The sequence below is a fragment of the Oryctolagus cuniculus genome, chromosome 8 (assembly GCF_964237555.1).
Source record: "Oryctolagus cuniculus chromosome 8, mOryCun1.1, whole genome shotgun sequence".
Classification (NCBI taxonomy): domain Eukaryota; kingdom Metazoa; phylum Chordata; class Mammalia; order Lagomorpha; family Leporidae; genus Oryctolagus; species Oryctolagus cuniculus.
In genome coordinates this window covers 40682527-40697215 of record NC_091439.1, presented here as the reverse complement: position 1 = coordinate 40697215, position 14689 = coordinate 40682527, and the positions used below count along the sequence as shown (strand labels likewise).

The window sequence follows — 14689 nt, the reverse complement described above, 5'->3', positions numbered from 1 at the left end:
AATGGATGCCCTTTAAAGATATTTTAAGATTAGGAAACATAAAGAAGTCATAAGGAGACAAATCAGGACCCAAAGGTGGATGTTTAATAACTTCACATCAAAATGCTCACACAGCTGACCTTGTTTGAAGAGAGAAATGAACAGGAGCCTTTGTATGGTGGGGAAGGACTCCCTGGAAGTTTTTTTTCTACAACGTCTTTGACTAACTTTCTCAAAACACTGTCCTAATAAGCAGATGTTACCATTCTTTGGGACTCCACAAAGCCATCGGAAAAAAAAAATATCCCTTGAGCATCCCAGAAACTGTTGCCATCATCTTTGCTCTTTGATGTCAAGTTGAATGGACACTTAAAGACATAGTTGCTAACTCTGAAGAACTCATAATTTGTTATGAAGATAAAAATAAATAATAATATAGGCAGAATTACAGGTCTGCATAAACAAAGATTAAGAAAACAAAACGTAGACAATTATTTGTATATAGCTTTTTCTATTGTTATTATTGCTCAAAAAAAAAAAAAAGAAATTAAAAGGCTTATTGAATTCTCTATTTGGCATCTACATTATCTCTGATGCACAACCAAGGATGCTACAGAGTAGCTGGAGCCTGCCAACTTTGGGTGATTTGCTTCTGTCTTGTATGGTTAAAAAATGCCTCCCATTTTATAACTATTTCCTTAGTTTGTTCATGCTAGCCTACAGTGAGAACCCTTCATGTGGCATACCCTTGTTGGAATACACTTTATTTAATTTCTACTCTTTATATGTTGTTGCCTCTGTAGTCTACCTACCCTGGGCACTAGAATATTGATAACAACTATCAGATGAGTTCATTTAATGAGTCTTCTTTTCCTTAATCTTATAAGAGAGAAATTACTAAACCAGGACCTTATGAAAACAACAAAAACTGACGATGCATGTACCCATCCGATGGCATAACAAGTTTTTGTTCTGTCACCTAAATAGTAAGCATGACTAAACATGTACTCAGAGTCCTCCAGCTTATATAGGTCATCCCCACTTATGAATATCCTAAATTAATTTGAGATTCCCATTCTACAGATACTAGGAAGCAGATTTCAACCACCATCTCCCCTGCCCAGATTCTTCTTTGGATGGTTTATATATTCCATAAATTCAAGTTTTTCTTCTCCGAGGACCTTTGTCCTGATCATAGGTAGCCTCTCTGGGAAGGTTCAGTTTTCCCAAATCACTCCAATGCAGGCAAAGATGCAGAGAAATCCCTCAGTTCCTCAAGAATATTGACTAAGTATTTAGCTAAAATCTTTAAGGGTACAGAAAGAAATGATAATCTGTAATAATTTTTTTTTTTTTGACAGGCAGAGTGGACAGTGAGAGAGAGAGACAGAGAGAGAAAGGTCTTCCTTTGCCGTTGGTTCACCCTCCAATGGCCGCCGCTGCAGCCGGCGCACCGCGCTGATCCGATGGCAGGAGCCAGGATCCAGGAGGTCTCCCATGGGGTGCAGGGCCCAAGCACCTGGGCCATCCTCCACTGCACTCCCTGGCCATAGCAGAGAGCTGGCCTGGAAGAGGGGCAACCGGGACAGAATCCGGCGCCCCGACCGGGACTAGAACCCGGTGTGCCGGCGCCCCAAGGTGGAGGATTAGCCTATTGAGCCACGGCACCGGCTCAACTGGTAGTTATTGATTGGATTTGCAAAACCCAGTGAGTGATATTTGCACTTCGGTGATGCAAAGTACATTGACTGTATAATGTTAGCACAGCTGCCGAAACCCGGGATCGAACCAGGGACCTTTAGATCTTCAGTCTAACGCTCTCCCAACTGAGCTATTTCGGCAACCTAATAATTTTCTAGGTTCTTAAAAAATCACCCTTATAGTTCTCCCATACATTTCTTACACTGTATATTCCCTACATGGCTACACTTTGATATTGGCATTTATTTTTAAATTCTTCTACCACCAGAGTACTGCTGAAGTCTTTGGTGAGGTTTATTAAAGAGAATTACTTTACTGTAGGCTCCACCTAGATTAAAAAGCATGTTTATTTATTTGTTTGAGAGACAGAGGCAGGCAGGTGGACAGAGGTCCCATCTGTTGGTTTACTCCTCAAATGCCTGCCATAGGTGGGTTTGGGCCAGGCTGAAGCTGGGAGCTGGACAGAATCCAGGCCTCACAAGTTGGTTACAGGGATTGTCACCTGGACCACCACCCACTGCCTCTTAGGATGCAAAGTAATGGGAAGCTGGAATTGGACACAGAGTCAGTATTCAAACTCAGTCACTCTTTTATGGGATGTTGGTTTCCCAATTGTCTGTTTATCTGCAGTGTTGGGGTCTTAAGCCTGAGGCTGGCCCCTGACCAGCAGGGGACAGTACAAGCACCCCCCCCCCCCAACAAGGCAAATGGGAGAGGTAAGGTTGACAGGTCAAGCACACCGCAGCAAACACCTGTGAGTCCTGTCGAAGCAGGAATTACTTTACCGAGGAAGTGTACAGGCTAATAAGGCTTACAAAAGACATGCACAGTAGGGGAGCCAATTAGCAAAAAGGTCATGCAGGCGTGGGTAGACCACACACGGGGGCATCATAAGCAAGGTATAGGGATCATGCACTGTCCACATGTCCGGAACTAAAGTGGACCTATCCCTGCCAGTTGTCTGATCTTACAAAGCTTAACCGTAGCAGCCGCAGACACACCCCTCGAACATCCGCCAGGCGCCATGTTGTAATGGAGGTTTTAGGCAATGTCCAATATGCAGTGCCAAACATCTGTCACTGCCCAGATATTTTGACTCTTCTCTTTTCCTTATTCTCTGATCTCTACTAATTCTCCTTTTGTCTCAGGAATTGCATATTAATTCATGAGGAGTTGGTCACTTTCTTACATGTATACCCATCAATATTATAAAGAAATTGTCAGTCTCTTCAACAGCATTTGTTCAAAGCTTAATATAGAAGATACAGAGATGACACCAACCACACCTCAGTTCATGTTTCCATTTCCTCATTACCTACTGAACGCAGCATTCAGGTTGAGCCAATGCAGCTTCTCTCAGGACATGTACTCTTATCGTATCGGCCCAAAGCCTGATTCAGCTACATAGGGATCATCTCTATGATAGGAAAGGGAGAGACAAAGACAAAGTCATTAAATTCATTAGCCTGTGATTTGACAAACAGTTTCAAAAAGTAAAAGTCATTCAGAAAACCTGATTTTGTGATGACTTCTTGGACCACACCATCCATTTTCATCCTCAGCCTGTGTGGTCTGAGGTCATGCTTTCTGCTATGTTATGATCATTACCCAGGGCCTATAATATCTGTCAACAACAGTCTTGAACAATGGGCTAGTCAACTAATAATCCTCTGTATTAATTTTGCCAAAGTAAGCTTTACAAAGTAATTTGCAAATTTCAGATTCTAGTTGTCATGTTGGAACAAAAAAGTCTCTGTTTATAGATTTTGAGCTGAATATGTTATATTGGAAAGACTACAGCATTTCTTCTTAACTGAAATAATGACTGCATATCCAAGAAATTGTTCTTATGAGTTAAAATTAGCTTGGGTTTATTCATTCATCAAACAAAAATTGCTAAGTGTATTTTATGCAATGTCATACTGCATTAATACAAAAAAGTAAAATTAGATCCTTCTCAGAAACTTAAAAATCTGGTGGAGAAGAAGGGCTTAAAAATCAATAGTTAGTATTTTACAATATTTCATTGGGACCATGATTCTTGCTCAGGGATACGCTACAGAAACATATGGGAGTTTCTTTTATCATTGTTACTTTTCAAAACATACACCATCAGCTGTGTCCCTTGGATATATGATTTTAAAAACTATACTTTGACTCAAAAGATGGACATACATTGTCATATAAAGATAATTCTGTCATTCAGAACATGGCATCATTAATCTGTGGTGGCAGGCAACATTTAATCTGGATCTTCAGGAATATACAGGAATTAATTAGGGCTAAAAAAATTGGAAGGGCATTAGTCAGACCAATAGTAGATGAAAAGGCATATAGGTGTGAATGAATCAAACAAAGACAAAACTCTTAAGAAAAGCGAAGCCTGACATCTGAAAACCCTTGGCGCTGTCCCCACCATCCCCAAAACAAACAACCTCCTCTCTCCCACAGGCATATGTGGACCAATGACAAAATCAAATGTCCTAGGGAGAAAACATGTCAACAGGAATTTGAATCAAAGTCTGTGACTGTGTCACATAAGAACAAATTTTATTCCAAGGACAGAAGCAGTGTGTGTGTGGTTGTGCGCACAAGTGACAGCATGAGAACTGGTTCCACCCATTGAAAAAATTTTGCTTAAAACATTTGTTTTGTAGGCAATGCCCTCTTGAATGCATCACAGATGAAAACTGTCCTTTCTTGATCTGAATTTGTTCTTGTTCTGAAAATATCTGAGTGAGCTAGAAATACGCATCTGAGAGCAGTACATTTGTAACAGCTATGTTTATGTGCCACACATTGTTCTAAGTAATTTTGAAGCATTGTTTTATTTGGTTTTTACAACTACAGGATCCACTAACTTCGTTTTCTTGATGAGAAGTTTACTGACAAGTTGAACATCCTGCCTGAACTAACTTGGCATTCAAATTCAGACGTATTCCAGAATCTGGTTTCTTGATGACTCTATTACTGAGTTGTTTTATATGCTTTAAAAAATTATCATAAATACAGTTTCTAAGGAAGAGTATGGTGGAAAATACTTCTTAATACCACAGAATCAAGTATGGCACTCTGAATGCATAAAAGTTAAGACCAGCAAGCAGTGGAGATTTTACCTACAAATATACATTATAACCAGTGTCACCTTAACCATGTAAAAGAAAATTGACAATGTCCATGAATTTATCAGTGAAAACCTGAATGCATTTTCTTCAAATTGAACCTTAAGACCAAACTCCATATCATATAGAAACCTTCTAAAAAATTATTGTATATGTTTAAGTTTATAGCATAGTATTTTGTTTTACTTGTACCTACAAATTAATCTACCCATCACTTTCCATAGTCTCCTTTTTTGTGTGGAAAGAGCCCTTAAAATCTTCCCTTTTGTTAAACTTTAAAATACAATACAATATTATTAACTGTAGTCCTCATGTCGTATATTAGATTTTTAGTCTTATGCATCTTATGTGAGCACAGCTGCATTGGTGCCCTTCGACACACTGGTACGTGTTTTGTCATCCACCAAACCCCTAATCATCATCATCATTTTCTCTCTAAGTAGCTGGCTTTTAAAAAATTTCCACATCTAAGTGTTATCATGTAATATTTTTCTTTCTGGGTCTGGATGATTTCGCTTTGCATAATGTCCTCCAGGTTTATCCATGTTTTTACAAATGGAAAGATTTCTTTCTCTGTTAAAGCTTAATAATATTCCATTGTATAGAGACCATGATTTATTTATCCATTTTTCTGTTGATGGAAACTCAGATTGATTCCATACTTTGGCTCTTGCGAATAATACTGCAATGAACATGCAATGAATACACTGGCTTCATTTTCTTTATGTTTATACACAATGCGGAGATTACTATATTGAATGATAGTTATATTCTTAAATTTTTGAATGAATTTCATAAAATTTTTCATAATGGCTATACTTATTTATATTCCAGAGCAGAAATCTGAAGTTTAAAGGGATTTAAGAGAAGGGATCCGCATAGCTCTTAGTGTTTGCTTTTCCTTCTTCCCTGGGTCAGGGAGCAGGATTGATGTCTTCCTTTCTTTCAATTTAAAAGGTCAGATCATTGTCTTTCATAGATATGTAAACTCTCCTATTTAACAGAGGCCTAAACCTCAGCCACATCACTCTCTCATTCTCCAGGGCTCTATGATATGTTAAACCCTCATAATCCTTCTTTTTAAGTGAGTGACTTAGCATGGTTGGCCTCTTTATCCCAAATTTCTGACATTGTCAAGGTGACTTCAACATTTATTGACTCAACAAATACTCACAGTTTGCACTGGACTCCAACCTTAAAATCCGGACTCACAGCTCCAGTCTCAGCCTCACTGTCTATCCTTATAATTTTATTGAAAATGAAGCAAGTACTGTATCCTAAATGAATGAATATAAATGGTTCTTAATTTGTTTGTTTGGCAACTTTCTCATCCTTGAAATAGGCTTTTCCATCAGCTTGTGGCATCATACTGTCCTGCGTTTCTTTTTGTCACCTTTCTGATCACTCTTTATTTAATTTCCCTAGTAAGTTACTTTCTTCATCATTCTTTTTTTAAGCTTTTAATGAACGTGCAAAAGTTGCATACATTTACTGTATCAATCTTAATGAGCTTGAACGTAAGCACACAACTATAATGCCATCACCACAACCAAGATGTAAAACATACCTAGGACTTCCAAAAGCTTTTGTTTTCTTCTTGTGTGTGTGTCAGTGTGGGCATGCATGTGTTTAAGGTGGAAATATTTAACAATAAATATATCCTCAATAAATCTTTTTAAAGATTTACTTGTTATTTGCACTTTTACAGAGAGAGGGAGAGATCTTTCATCTGTTGGTTCACTCCCCAGTTGCTTGCAATAGCCAGAGCTGGACAAGGCCAAATCCAGGAGCCGGAAAGTTTAACCAGGTCTCCCAAGTGGATGGCATGGGCCTGAGCTTTTAGACCATCCTCCCCTGCAGTAAGCAGTAATGTACTGTTTACTATAGGTACTATGTTGAACAATAGATCTCTAGAACCTATTCATCTGCATTTCCATTGAAGAAACTTTATTCCCATTAAAGAAAAATTCCCTAATTCCTCTTCCTGCAGCCACTATCAACAGTGTTCCTTAGATTTTCATCTTCACCCTTTTCTGACGTCAAATACATTTTAAGAGTAGTGTCATCTTCTGTCTCCCTGGTTCTCAGTCCACTCTCTGACTCCAGTTCAGATTCCTCCATCTGATAACCACGGATTTTATTTTGGAGAAGTGTTTTCAGGCAAGGAAGATACGCCCAGAGATCAGAGGCAGCATAAAATATAGATGATGTTACCATGTTTCATTTTGAGTTCAACTGGAGAATGACTAAGTGATGAGAGCGCAGAGAAATGCCACGTGCTACTCACGAAGGCCCTGATAAAACCTACGAGGAGCTGCAAACGTTACCTTCGGTGGAATAGAATAGTCAAAGATTTCCAGTCTGCGATTAGAAAGAATAATAGGAGAACAGGATAAAAACTGATGACTGAAGAAAAGCACAGGAGGACTGTGGGAACTGTTATAGTCAACTTCTCAAGAACATGGGAGTCGGAAGTAAAATAATGTATGTGGAGAGAAATGTTCAAGAAATAAAATATAAAGAATCTTTTACTCAGAAGTAGTGGATCTGAAATGAACTCCTTTCAACTGATATGGAATGAGCTCCTTTGACATTTAAATAAATGTAGGAGAGTGCCTAAAATTTGTATTTGGGAATGTGATCAGGAAAATATATTAAATAGATGTATATAGTTGAAACTTACTTGGTATAAAATGAAATACATCAAATTGATTAATTCTGGAGATTTTTGGATCATAATACAACTTACTGTTAAATGAAATCTCAAAAGCAAACAAGGCAGTAAAAGAAAACTAAAAACAACATTAAAACATGGATTATCTGTCAATACATTGCTAAAAAAATCTAAGCAAGTTACATGGTGTTCTATTGACTAATTGAAGTTTTTAATAAATTGTACTGTACGGCACTATACTTACTTTTAAACTCTAGAGACAGGACATGCATGACACAAATGGCCACAAGTATGAAAACATCAATTTAACCATTTACTTAATGTTGAGAAAAAGAAAAGTTTAGCATTAGCTTTACCTCCCTCAAATATGTTTGCATTGGGTTAAGAGAATCCAAAATAAAGTCTACCTATGTTTGAGAGAAGTATTTATATTTTGATTCATATTGAAAATGTTAATGCCTCCATATTTCCTTTGGCTACCAAAGACATTAACATTGTTTTTGTTGTTGTTGAGTTTAGCAAATTAAAAAAAAAAATGACCTAAATGAAAGATCTCTATGAGTGAGATCACAGCAGAAAGAACGGTCCATCAAGGAAGGAGGTGCCTTTCTCTGAAGGGAGGAGAGAACTTCCACTTTGACTTTGTCTAAACAAGATCAGAGTTGGAGAACTCAAGATGCTTCCATAGCCTTGGCAACTCATGACAAGAGCCTCAGGTGATTACTGACATCATAAATAAGGGTGTCAATTGTTAAATCAACAACAGGAGTCACTGTGCACTTACTCCCCATGTAGGATCTCTGTTCTTAATGTGTTGTACTATGTGAATTAATGGGATGACTAGTACTTAAATAGTACTTCACACTTTTTGTTTCTGTGTGGGTGCAAACTGTTGAAATCTTTACTTAGTATATACTAAATTGATCTTCTGTATATAAAGATAATTGAAAATGAATCTTGATGTGAATGGGATGGGAAAGGAAGTGGGCGATGGGATGGTTGCAGGTGTGAGGGAGGTTATAGGAGGGGGGGAAAAGCCAATGTAATCCAAAAGCTGTACTTTGGAAATTTACATTTATTAAATAAAAGTTAAAAAACAAATTTTAATAGAAATTGATATGTAATTTGTCCCTAGCTTAAAATATGAATTTAAGATGTGACATAAATTGAAGTAAATAAATGATTGTTTAATCCCCAAATATCCAGAATGGAAGAAGTCTCTGATCTCCATATAAAGTGAGAATAATTTTTTTAAAAAACTAGCTGAATAATATGATTTCATAAAATGTTATGTGTCTTGAAAACAAAATGAGTGGAAATAACTGGATATGCATGGGGGATCTTCAAAAAGTTCATGGAAAATGCATATTCTGAAAAAAACTATATGAATTTCAACTTTTTTGCACCAAAATAAACTCCCAAAACTTTTGAAAGTACCCTTGCAAGTGTGCGGTGACTTACTTTAGGAACATAGAGACGGTCAATACAGCTTGGCATTGTGAGCAGGAAAGAGAATGTTATGAGATAATGTCGGAATGGGAGGCAAAAAGGCAGGATCAGATCACATAGGCCTTTTCAAGTAATGCAAGGAGTTTAGATTCATTATAAATGTGGAAACTTTGGAGGACTATATGCCGTGGAGTTATATGATCAGATTTGCCTTTTTCAAAGGTCTTTCTGACTCTCATCTAGAGAATGGTTTGGGAAAGAAAGCAGATGATGATGGGTAGTTGGTGGGGAATGATGCTAGTAAGGAGACGTGTGCATAAGTTCCGGGAGAGAGAGCCATGCTTTGAGCCAGAATTGCAGCAGGCGAGAAGGTAAACAGCTGAAGGATTTAATATGTCTTTGGAGGCAGCCCTACAGGCTAGTAGCTGAATCGGTTTGTAGGTGATGGGAAGAGAGGACTCATAGATCCACCGTGGGCAAGTGGATGCATGCGCGTGTCACTCTCCCAGTTAAGGAAGATAGAGGTAAAGGCATGTTTAAGGTGAGGTGGTGTGGAAGGAGGAGGAGATCAAAGGTAATTCTTTAACACACTAAGTTTCAGCTGTGGTAACTCTGACGTCTTTTAATCATACAAATGGAAATGCTACTTGTAGTACTGAACTGAGCTAGCCAGGAAATTTGGAATCTTCAGCAGACACATAGTAATTAATTTCAACAAAGAAAGCCAAAGAAAAGGGAATTGAGAAAGTTATGGGTTATAGTTAGATAAGCAAATAAATGTTCAGAATGTTTAGAGAATTAACAGTGTAGGTGCGTTAGTTTCTTGTCACTGATTGGAGTGGTAGATGGTGGCACACGTGCAGAGGCAGGATTACATGGCAAGACAGGAAGCAGAAAGTCAGAGAATGCAACTAGCTCTAAATAACATTTTATAATCAATCCTCTTGTGAGAACTACCTTCTGAGGACACATCCCAATGACCTAAAGATCTCCACTGAGCCTACTCCCTGAATGTCATAAACTAATCAGGTCTCCATATTTTTTTTGAAAAATTTATTTATTTATGTGAAAGTCAGAGTTACACACACACACACACACACACACAGACACACACATGGGGAGAATCTTCCATCTGCTGGTTCACTCCCCAATGGCCGGAGCTGTGCTGATCTGAAGCCAGGAGCCAGGAGCTTCTTCTGGGCCTCCCACGCAGGTGCAGGGGCCCAACAACTTGGGCCATCTTCCACTGCTTTCCCAGACCATAGCAGGGAGCTCAAATGAAATTAGAGCAGTCAGAATTCGAATTGGCGCCTTTACAGTACAAGCCCCTATACTTTTTTAAAAAAATACTTATTGTGAAGGGTAGAGCCAGAGAGAAGGGGGAGAGAAGGAGAGAGACAGAGAGAGAGAGAGAGAGAGAAAGAAAGTAAGAATCTTCTCTCTACTGTTTCACTCTCCAAATCATTGCAATGGCCAGGTCTGGTCCAGGTTGAAACCAGGAGGCAAGAACTGCATCAAGGTCTTTCAGATGAATATTAAGGACCCAAGTACTTGTACCATCTTCTGCTGCTTTCCCACGAGCATTAGCCTGGAGATGGATTGGAAGTGGAGTAGCCGGCACTCAAACTGGATTTCATATGGGATGCCAGTATCCTAAGTGGCAGCTTAACTCACTGTGCCACTGCAACAGCCCCAATTCTCCACCCTTGATCCATTAATGACTCTCATTAATCAATTAACCTTTTTTGATAGATTTAATTATTTGAAAGGCAGAGTTGGAGATAGACACACAGAGAAAGAGATCTTCCATTCACTGGTTCACTCACCAAATGTTCCCAGTGGGCTCTTCCAAGTCAAAGCCAGGAGCCAGGAACTCCATTTGGGTCACCTATGTGGCTGGTAGAGGCCCAAACACTTAACCCACCTGCCTTCCCAGGAGCCTTAGCTGGGAGCTGGATCAGGAGTGGAGGAGCTGGGACTGGAACTGGAATTCATATAGGATGCCAACATTGCAAGTGGCTTCTTAACCCACTGTGCCACAATGCTGGACCCAAGTTTCCAAGCTTAATTCATTCATCAAAACATTGATCAGTTAACCTTTTTTGTAGATTTATTTATTTACTTGAAAGGCAAAGAGAGAGAGTGTGTGTGTGTGAGAGAGAGAGAGAGAGAACTCTTCCAAACACTGATTCATTTCTCAAATGTCTGCAACAGCCTAGGCTGGGTCAGATCAAAGCCAGGAGCCAGGAACTTAGTAGTCTGGGTCTTCCATGTGGCTGGCAGGGGTCCAAGCACTTGAACTACCTTCAACTATTTTCCTAGACACATTGGCAGGGAGCAAGATCAGAAATGAGATGCTGGTGTCTCAGGTGGCTGCTTAACCCACTACACCACAACATTGGCCTTTGACATAGAATTTTGAGGTTGAGCCCTCAATACATGGGTTTTGGGGGTTCACTCAAGATACCATCCAAACAATAACAGTAGGCAAATTTGCTGATGAAATATTTGATATTTCAGAGGAAGGGTTTGGGGAGGAATTATGAAAGGAGGGGGCGAAGGAGAAGGCATATGGATTGGTGTAGGGAAGAAGAGAGCAGGAGAAGGAAGAGAGGAGGAGAAAGGGACAGAGGCGGGAGAAGACAACAGCTGGCTCAGAAACAGGAGGGAGATTTGGTGAAGGGTGGGGCTGCGGGAGCAAGAACACAGGAGAGGGAGAGGGAAGGTCAGAGGGCAGAGGGGAGCGGGGAGACTGAGGGGCAGTGGGCTGCCTGCGGGAGGGTAAGAGGACGAGGGGGAGGCTGGGAGCAGAGTTATAAAGCCAGGCAGAACTAGAGCTCCCCTAATACTCATTTAGAACCCACAGGAACCCTTGTTCAAGGTCTCTAAAATTAGCTTGTTTTGTTTTTGCTTATTTTTACTGTCTTGAGGCTTTTTCTCCTCAGTTTCCTGAAAGGCAGGTCCAATCAGGCCCATTTTTTTTTAAATGCATTTTCGTTTTTTTCTTTTTTCATGTCGTTTTCTCAAACCACTATTATCCTTGTGGCATTGGGAACATCTCCCTTTTCCTCATGGACAGACCTCCTTTTCCACCCTGGCGTTTCTTCACAGAATTTCTTCTTTGTAATTAGGTCTACATTTTTGGTATATTCTGCTTTTCATGAGATAAAAGCACTTGTTTATCCTAAGTTGTCTTAAAATCCAAGAAGTTCTCTGCCAGTTACTTCTTCCAACTGGGCATGTACACCACTTTCTGTTGATGTCGGGACCCTGGAAAGATGACGTATCCATATACAGTCATATGACATTTATTTTTAAAGACTGATGCAGCTTTTGTTTTTAAAGTGAATTTGTCTGGGCTCTGTAGTGATCTCAGCATTAATTAAGCTACCTGTTCATCAGGTAAGACATTCATTTGTTTAATAACTTATGGAAAAATAGCAATCAATTTTGCTAGGTTATTTGAATTTTGAGCACATTCTCAAATGTTCTGCTAGGCAAAGTATGTGGTTCAAAGGGCTCTATGAGACATTTACATGATTTCTTGTTTTACAAATAAAACTTGTCTTGTTTGCATGCTCTTGACATTTTGTTTGCTTTTTCAAGGATACCAGACATAAAAATATTTTACATATTAAGTTAGAATCATTTTCCAGATTAAGCTATTCTGCAGGTAATAATACTTTAAGTAACGCTGTTATATAAATTTTCTTATTATGTTCCTAATCATCCCATGGCATACACACAGACATTTAGGAACACGATGGGGAAATTCAGACCTGGGTTAAGTGGTTTGTGGAGCCAACAGGATGCTTACTCTCCTGTCCTATTATAGACCACAATCATGGATAATGGATGAGTTTCTGATGATCACCGTAACAGATTACCACCAACTGTGCTGCTTACAACAGCACAGATTTATTTCCCCACAGTTCTGGAGGTCAGATACATGTTACTGGGCTGAAATCAGCACCTACAGCACCATGCTTCCTCGGAGGCTGTGGGCGAGGAGCTGTGGGCAGGCCTCTTGCAGCTTCACCAGGCCTCATGGCTTTCTTAGTCTGTGGCCTTGTCTTGGGTCTTCAGAGCCAGTGGCATAGGTTCTTCACTCTCCAACTCTTCCTTGCCTTCTGTTCAGCAAGTCAGGCCTGCTTCTCTCCTGTCTATCGTCAATTCTGTCTCCCCACCATCTTAGAATCTAGGCTGTGTTTGAGGACAGTTATGGCCCACCTAGGTAATCCAAGAGAATCTCTCTATTTTGAGATTTCTTTTTTTGAAGAAAATTTTATTATTTATTATTTGAAATAGGGAGAGAGTTTTCATCCATTGGTTTATTTCCCAAATGCCCACAACAGTGAGGGCCAGGTGGAAACCAGGAGCCAGGAGCTCACACCTGGTCTTCCATGTGGGTGACAGAGACCCTTCCATGATCTGCTGCCTCCTTAGTGTCCATCAGCAGGGAGCTGGAATCAGAGTGGGACTCAAACCCGGCCACTCTGATGTGGAATGCGTGCATCTCAAGAGGTGTCTTAAATGCTGTGCCAAACATCCACCCCCCAATTCTTAATTTAAACACACCTGCAAAGTCACATTCCAAGTTTTCAGAGATCAGCACCTGGCTAGTTTTTGAGGGTCTTTTTTATACCCATAGCACACTGTAATATTACAATATTAGCATTTATTTTTTCTCCTGGGTATTTCATTCTCACTTATCTGGGTGCTAATCATAGAGGAAGACACAAGGTTGCTTCATTTTATATTGCTTTTGTAGCACTGCACTACTCAGATCCTTGTCACGCTGCCTACTTTCGGTGAGCACGTGGAGTTGTATTAGGAAAATGATGCTCCCACAGAGTTCCTTTCTGTGGGGTGTTCTCATGTCCACATCTTTCCAGCAAAGCCATGTGCAATATGGTGAGTTTGTGTTTCTTATCCGAGCACTGGAGGTAGAAAACTGTCCAAGCTCAGAACTGACCTTCCTGAGGGACAAAGAGGACGTTCTTCCCCTTTGCCCCGGGAAGACATGTTCTCTGCTGCTGTCTGGCCTCAGCAGAGAGGACACAGCCCCATGCAAGGCACAGAATCAATATTCCTGGAGGAGATGCCTGGAGGGAGGGGGGTGCGCTGCTCATCCTCCTCTGTGTGCCAATATTTCGGACTGAAAAATCTAAAGCACTCACTCACGAGGCATATTTTTAACCCTGGTGGCCTAAACCACAAATTCTGACTACTTAATTACATTCTGCCCAGAGTGTCCTTCCAAGAGTTCCAGAACTCAGTGGTGGTTTTCATTTCCTATCCTAAGCCGCTCCGTAGTTGCGCTATTGTTATTATTTAACATTCCTGAGAGCAGACAGATGCGCTGTTTGAAACAGGAATATATATTTCCCATTGAATGAGCTAATAATATAAAATCTGGTTGCCATATTCCATCTCTAGAGTTAAATAAAAGAAATGCATTAAAGGAAACATAATAAAAGGAAACAGTGAAAGAAAATACAAGACAAGACATCTGTCCTGGTTAAAACCCAAACCAACTTCATGGGAAGAATGGGCCACTTATGTGACTTTGGGTCTGGCTAATATGCCCATCTGAGCAAAAATAATAAGACACTTGTGTTGGTGTTGTGAATGGAGAGGCTTATTATTTTTCTAATAAAATGACTTAAATTTGTTTGAAAGGAGGATCACAGGAGGATGGGAAATTTTCTTATAGTGACAGCATTCTGTACATTATGCTTCTATTCTTCCCTTCTTTGTCTCT

The 14689-nt window shown here is 39.8% G+C and overlaps 1 non-coding gene across 1 annotated transcript; it reads right to left on the bottom strand.

Annotated features, from left to right (window-relative positions):
* Positions 1-1747: 1747 nt before the first annotated feature.
* On the bottom strand, positions 1748-1820 carry TRNAF-GAA (transfer RNA phenylalanine (anticodon GAA)). The gene has a single exon. It is a non-coding gene; the product is annotated as a tRNA-Phe (tRNA).
* Positions 1821-14689: the final 12869 nt, after the last annotated feature.